Raw genomic sequence first — 7,957 nt, 5'->3', positions numbered from 1 at the left:
CGGTTACTACTGAGAGCGAAGGGAGGACGATCACCAGAAACTCACCCTTTTTAAGAAGTTGAGGCCCGACTTCCAAGTTACAGTACGCGAGCCTGACGACAGCAGCGGAACCGAATATGCGTAGGAACTCTTTAGCCCTAATGAAGGAAATTTCTTCATTTATTTTATTTTCTTATAATAGTGTTCGTTCAGTTCGTTCCAGTAGTGATTAGGCGATCTAGTATCCAAAGTGGGAAGGAATGTAATGATCACTTCCGGTGACTGCGTTGTGTTATCTGTCAATCATGTAATTTCGAGACACATTGTGAGTGTAGGAGAATAAAACGAGGAGCAGAATAGCAATGAGTTTTTTAGGCCTTTCCTTTAACTATTGTTTTTGCGAGGCTTTCCTGTTATCACGTTAACTTTTTACGTCTCAAGAATGACCAAATCTTTTTCAGCAATAATTGGCGTTTTATATGGTACCATAACATTGCTGTTAGTGAAATGTTGCAGTGACAATCCTTCTAATAAGAATGTTTCTTTCCACCGTTGAAACTGGTTTGAGCCACCTTAAATAATTCACAGGACGGTTATAGATTAGCCTTCCAAGGAATTTTAGAGGACACTTAAATTGATTTTTTATTTAGTAAACTAAATCATTGATCACCATCTTTAAATAAAGGTATTAAATGAGCAATCAAGTTCGTTTGACTAGGGACGATGACATACGCAATAAACAAATTAATTATCTGGGTGCTGAGGCCCTCGTTACAGCATCGCAGCTGCATTGGGCAGCGCATATCCGCAGGATGGAGGACAGCAGACTCCCAAAGGCAGTCTTCTATGTTGAACTTCGCCAAGGCAAGAGGAGCCAGGGTGGAAAGAAGCTGCAGTGCAAAGATGTGCCCAAGAACTCTCGCAAAAAAAGAAGGGGAGGAAAAGGTTTGGCTTACAACGCGTCGAACGATGTCAATCGCTAAACCTGGCAGTTTCGGCCAATGAGAAGAGGCGCTGGACGGAATTTCAGAGAGCCCATGAGAGACGTCACTCCTTCGCTGCATCAAGTGTCTTCATATGTAGCAAATGCTATCGCTACTGCAGATCAAAGGCAGGCCTTGTGGCCCATTAGCGGGCCCGCCCCCGCTGACTCTCAGGACTGATAAGTCAACGTCAACCCACGACGGACAGCCGATGATGATGACATTGACAACGATATCCGCAATGATGTTGTTCATCGGATTCTGTTATATTGGTAGATTGTATTGTTATTTTCATTTGTTTTGTTTTTCCGCTTCCAAATTTATATGTCTGATACTATCTTAGCACGAGCATAAACATCATTTTCGCAAAAGATACCTTCGATGTCAACATTTGATGATTGTGTATTACAATGTAACATTCTAAGGTTTCAAAAGCAAAGAATGGCTTCTTTTGGCATTCATTGCTAGAAAATGCACTTTTCACGTTCACCAAATTGAATTTTAAAACGCCAAAAAAGGACGTTACCACCCCATAGACCATTCTTGAACAATGATCAAGCAATCATCCTTCTTTAAAGCAGCAATCAAAGTATGCGTCAAAAACAAGGAGAAGTAAAGCAAGACGCCAAGGACTCCCTGGAAGCAACACAACATTCACCTTTTGCTACAAACCGAACAACGGCTAATTGTTGCGAAAATTTCATGGATAATTCATGTGGCAAATCTGAGTTTGGATTCAATCATTTGTAACGATGATGATGTCTGTGTAAAAGAGTGATTGCGCAAAGTGCAATACATTGCAACTCACGCAAATTGCGTTGATAAATTTCTTTCGCAGAAGAAACATTCTCAAATGGTGCACTTTTTTGTCTAATTGCGTCGTTAAATTGCATTTGCAATGGACAACATGAATGTTGAAGGTTTCTTTTGCGCAAATAAAGTATATTCTGGTGACAATAATCGTACTTTATTGTGGGTGGGTAACTATTAATGCAATTTGATAAAATTAAGATTTTGCGCAAATGAGGAACGAAATGTACACCAACCTTTACAAACGTGTCTACTTCAGCCTTTCCCCTTTTCAGCCTTTCCAGCCATCAGCATCAGTCTACTCTGCAAATCCTTCAGTTCTTCAAGCGAATATATTTTATGCGGGGTATCGCCTTCTCCTCTTTTTTCCCGAGGTACAGTCAAATGTACCACTCGATCCAAAGATAAGCGTTCTTTAATCTCATATGTGGAGTCTCCTTCACGAATCAACCTACCAACAACATACTCCCCGCTGGAGTTGATCATCTTGGCTTGGACTAATGAAGTCATGGCAACTGATCCATGCGATTCTTTGACCGTCTGAAGCCATTCCAGATAACGGCTGATGTCAAACTAATAAAGAAACAGTAAAATAATACAATGAATTCTCTTTTTTCTCAAGGAAAAAAACGTAGGGTGAGTAGGTGATAATCCTGTCTCATCCATGGAACAGAACTAGAAAGAAGAGTAAACTGCGATGATCTGGACAAGTTATTTTCGATGATCCTCACTTTCTCTCTTACCAGTTTCTCAGGCAGTCTTGGGTCAGCCTCCAAGGCATTCCACACTGGTTCGCAGGCTTTCATCAACCGATCAAAGTTTACTTTGTGTTCCACAGTTTCTTTAAGGTCAAAAATAAGGGGAGCAAACGCTAAGCAGCTCGTATGGAGATTTGATATGCGATCAGTTTCCATGCCACTATCACCAGACGATATCAAAGCCAGGTCGACGAGAACTGCGAGCTCTTGCGTTGCTGTCAAAAGATATACCACCAAATATGAGCTGTTTAATTAATATTAATGGCACAATTGCACTGAAAGGTACTGACGTGCTACGTTTACCGAATCACTGATAGAAGTCTGGCAAAGAAAGTTGGCTCTGCTTACATTTGATACTTGTGCGTAGCCAGTCCACTAGCCCTTTGCTTTCCAGCACCATCTTTAGGCAGTGAATTTTAGTCATATTCATACAATTAAGCGCTCGGGCAGCTTCTGCATACTTATCCCAAACTATGTTCAAATGCATCTTCTTCCATTCTGACCGCTGTAAATTCGAAATGAAAAAAATATGTACGTAAAAATGGAAAAGGACAAAACCCTCTGGGCAAAATGATTGCTAATTCCTGGCATGGTACCAATGCCTTGTCACTTGCCATTGAATTTTAACGTTTCTTACTTGGTTGCACAGATCCTTGACAATCTTGAAGTCTCCACTGAATTTCATAGCTTCCTTAAATTTCCAAATTGTTTCTGCAGCATTACTGTAAAGGTGAATCTGCTGATATTGTTGCATCTGTACCGCACGCTTCTCAGCTACTGCTTTCAATTGATCGATTTCTTGAGATTTAATCGATTTGAAAATACAGAAAAACTCTTGTTCAAGATCCTCCTTCCTATCCTTGTAGCTTCCAAAGAGATCGTTGGCTTTCTCAGCCTTTAATGAGCCGTTCCAAGTTTTGACAGCGATTTTTTCCCAAGCCTCGTAAGCTGGTTTCCAGACAGATTCCACCACCTCAGAAATGCTGAGGTCTCTTTTCTCTGGGTTGTCGTTTTCCCTTGATGTATGCGCTCTCTTTCCATGCTTTAACCAGAGGTCCAGAAACGTTAAACTCTCCTGCACTTTGTAAAATGGCATCAACACGTTTTCAATGATAGGTTTCAGTTCATCGGGCAGGCACAAATGGCGAATTTCCAAAGAGGAGACATCTTGGTCTAATTTTCTCTTTGAGGGGATGACATTGACTACAGATAAACCGAAAAAAACAAATTAATTTCAATGGAAAATAAAATTACGCTTTTTAATGAATGTAATCCAAAAACAGTTGCATCAACAAACAAACGATAAGACGTACGAATTCGCTATAAGTGCGAATGCTATCTTAGGAGAGTGATGTATTCTTTGTCTTTGGAGAAGAACTATCTTCTGATGAGTAGAACAGAAGGAGGACACGTCGTGATATCATTTGTTCAATCCATGCCACAAAACCTAACATCTAACTTGTATAAGTAAAGTGGAAAAGGACAAAGCAATCTGGGCAGGAATAGTCGTCATTTAACCACAAACGTATTGAACATAAAATGCTTCCTAATTCTTGTTTAATTCTGGTCTGTCTTCCTAATTCTTCCTGATCTGGCAGGGTACCAACGCCTTATCAATTGCCTATGACAAAAAGTAAGTAATCAATCGTTCACTTCTCCGAAGGATGATTGACATTAGCATGCCAAATGCCCCAATTCAGCTGTATTATTTAAAAACAAATTGTGGGATATGCGCTGATTTTTTTTTCTATTTTGGTTGGTAGTTTCTTTTTTCGTTTGATTTTGTGTGTGATGTTAACAATAAGAACAATAATAGGAATCTTTATTGAGGATACCAACAGCCTCCTTTTGTCTTTTTCTTTACTGAGGTGGAGAAAAGGAGGCTCTGCCCGAATTGCGTCAACTCTTTGAAGCCGCCGCAACCCGAGCCTCTGGACTAGTCAATCTTTTCTCTCGTCAAACCGGTTTTTCCAGTGCGAGCGTCAATTCAGTGACAAAACCGATGGCTATAATTGAGCCCGCTGTACCATGAAAAACCAATATGGAGGAGAAATCTGTCATATAAGACTATGGTTCGATACTGAATCATGTCAACATGCAGCGCATATTCAATAAAGATCTAACTCAATTCATTCAGAGCCTTTCTCGAGAACGCCAAAATCGAGCAAGCAAAAGAAAGGCTCTCCTAGCAGGGTGGGTCCTGCTACTAAATAATAAAAATTATACAAACGAATACAGCCAAAACGGAGTTAAATAAGTACAAATCCAACTAAGATAATGGTACAATGCAAGTAATTTACAATAAAACAGTAAAGAATACTATCTTTTATTATTCCACTATTTCTCCATTTCAAAATATTTGGTCAAGATAACGCGCAAAATATGAGACGATAATTCGCTGTAGTGTCCCTCTTTGACCGGTTTAGAACAAATACGCACGGAACGGGAGTTTTTCAATGAAAGAAGTTGTTTTCAACAAGATGCAAAGCCTGAGAATTTAGCTTGTCATCGCTTATCACTCGTCATTTTGTTTATCCCATCAAATAAAGAATCTTTGGCTGGCTTTCTGTGCGTTTTACATCGTTCGCACGCACCCTGAAGAACAGATGCATTTTTTTTTAATATCTTTTTAGTGGAATAATAAATGTCGATGGTTTAACCTATACTACTCCCTGACATTTTGCTCATTGCTCGTATTTTTCCTCGCCCCTGTGGGGCTCGGAAAAACACTACGCAGCTCCCAAAATATCCGCGCGTATTATGTGTTAAACCATCGAATAAGATATATGTATATCAGATACTTGCATTACGGATATCATTTTTAACTCGTGAATGCGCGCTTGCACAATTAGAACGACTTATCGCTTTGTGCTGGTGAAAAAAAGAGGGAATTCCAGGATTTCTTTATGTAAACTACCTGGGTAACTTTGCCATTTAAGCGATTTTTATGATCGTCGCACATGGTTGGATGCAGAGCTGCTTTTTACATACGTTATACAAACACATCGTCGCTTTTGAAGCTCTTGCTCAAAATATTTAGTTTCTCAACTTGTAATTACGCCGATAAGATCAAGCCAGTTAATCCAACATACACCGACAGGAATATTGCCCACGGTTGCTTGCTTGAAAACTTTGGCTTTTAAAGCGGCGATTGATGAGCAGGGTCTAAATTATTATTATTATTGAGGGCATATTTTCGGAACAGACTCGTTGCTTGTCTCGCAGAGATTTTTTCTCTGATTGTCAAAGTGAACTGAATTGGAAAATAACTGAGATCTGGAGAATTGGAATTATGTTAATAACAATGTGACAATGTTGGATGGAACGTTAACATCAGCTGCAGAAAGATTATAGATTGCACTTTGAGGCCGGAAAAAAATCCCTGGAAACTAACAGAATGCGTGACTTAACGGCTAAATTGTGGAGTTGTTTTGATACTTGAAGTAGAATAACAAATGTTTGCTGACAAAATAATTCGTTTATCACATTTTTAATGGTTACAACCAAATGGTTCACAGACTGAGTTTATCGTTATTCGAAGACCCTATATTTCGTTTCCGTGCCAATAATTAAGTAAGCATCGACGAATGTCACTTTTTTCTTCTGTCACACAACACCATCTATGGAGACAACACTCCAGCACCCAAATCTCTGACTGGCGGTAAGTTTTCCCGGGTTTCTTTCCCTTAATTTCCATTGTTTACAAGGGGTCTTAGTTTGGTACTACGAAAGCTAAGACCCTGTCTTAGTTTTCATAACACCCTTGAAGATTTCACCCAATTCTTAGCCATTGTTAACCTGTACACTGTTCCACATTCACCACTTGGCTCTAGAGACCGATTAAATTTATCTCTCAATCCCTCTCACTGATTTATGCGAATCATTCCAATCGTTGGCGGCACAATTTATTGAAGTCAAAGAACCCAATTCCTATTTGAGAAAGCCTTGCGTACATCATCCTTAAACCTGGTATTACACTCATGCTGCTCTCTATTGAGAATATAAAACAGGTTATTTAAACACTTAAACATGAAGATGGCGCGATATTCTGCACATCTTCTTGATAGCAATTTCCACCGTAGTTTTTGTAAGGCCTCACTGACCGATGCATGAGGGGATAAATCTAAAATTATACTTTGTTTTGTAGAATTTGTAGATGTTCCATCAAAGTTACAATGCCCGAATATACGTTGTTGTATATTGTGCTTCATTCTCACCTGGTGCAATCAGCTCACACATATGGATGAAGGAGAACACTTTTTCTTTCAAAGCGTTGAATTCCCGCATCTCTTTGAATCGCTGTTCTAGGTCTTGTTCGCTCTTTAATGTCATAACCTCCTCAGAGTCCGTTTTGGAAACATCTGAGCGAAGAAGTTTGAGAAATCTATCCTTGTACTTCTGCAAAAGTTCCAATATTGCAACGGTTATCGAAGCGTCAGATATCCTTTCCACAAGAGCTGCCAGTAGGGATTTTGCCATGAACAGAGTTTCTCGACCTTCAGGCGTTAAAATACTTGCTCTTCCAGATTCATCTCCTATTTCAAAGCAGCAATTGATATACAAGAACACTACGTGAAAATGTCACATCAACGATGTAAATTTGGCAATATTTAAACCATCTCAATAAATATTTAATTTCAAAACAACCAGTAGAGCATTGTAAATGAAAATGAGAACCAGTGAAATGCGTGGATAAATAAAGCGCAATTCTTCAGGGTTATTCCAAGTTTTCGATGGTTTCATGCGAATATCACTGCCAAGTGATATTCGCATGAATACAAATTGAACGTTATGGCAAAAAGTAGTTTTAAGAGGCATACAAAATTTAAAACGTTTTAATTACCAAAAAATTTGAAGTATCCAGTCATTGGTTTCCATGAAAGTAGAAAATCCACATGAACTGGGTCCAATTCTGAAACCGTTTCTTTCTGGGTCCTTTTTGGCCATGACTTCGTTAGTAACCTGGAGAGAAGTTCCCCGCATTTTTCTCCTTTTGTGTCCCCTCTGAGAGTTGAGTCCATGAGTGTTGCAAAGACATGGTCAGCCTCTGCTACCTGAGATAGAAACGCATGCTCATAAATAGTGGCCGAAAATGTGATGATTGTCTTTGTGCTACTTTTTCCATCCTCATCAGCAAGCACTAAAGTTAGCATTTATTTTGCTTTCGAAAGGGTAGTTGCTCTAAGCAGCGTTGTGCATAAGGTCTGGTTAGGGATGGTTTCTGCTAGTGGTATAAGTACAAAGGAGCGAAAGGTGATTTTCTTTTTTCTACTGCTTATTTTTTGTTTTGTTTTACTTTTCCACGGCGGGTCCCCCACAACTTTTCGTATGATTTAATCACGCTCGCGCCTACGGCTATCTCATAAGCGCTACAACAAGACCTAGTAGAAAATCGACACTTCAGGAGTGTCTCCCCCATGGGGAGCA

This window comes from Montipora capricornis, chromosome 2 (genome assembly GCF_036669925.1).
Source record: "Montipora capricornis isolate CH-2021 chromosome 2, ASM3666992v2, whole genome shotgun sequence".
Classification (NCBI taxonomy): Eukaryota; Metazoa; Cnidaria; class Anthozoa; order Scleractinia; family Acroporidae; genus Montipora; species Montipora capricornis.
Note: the sequence above shows the minus strand (reverse complement) of the source record.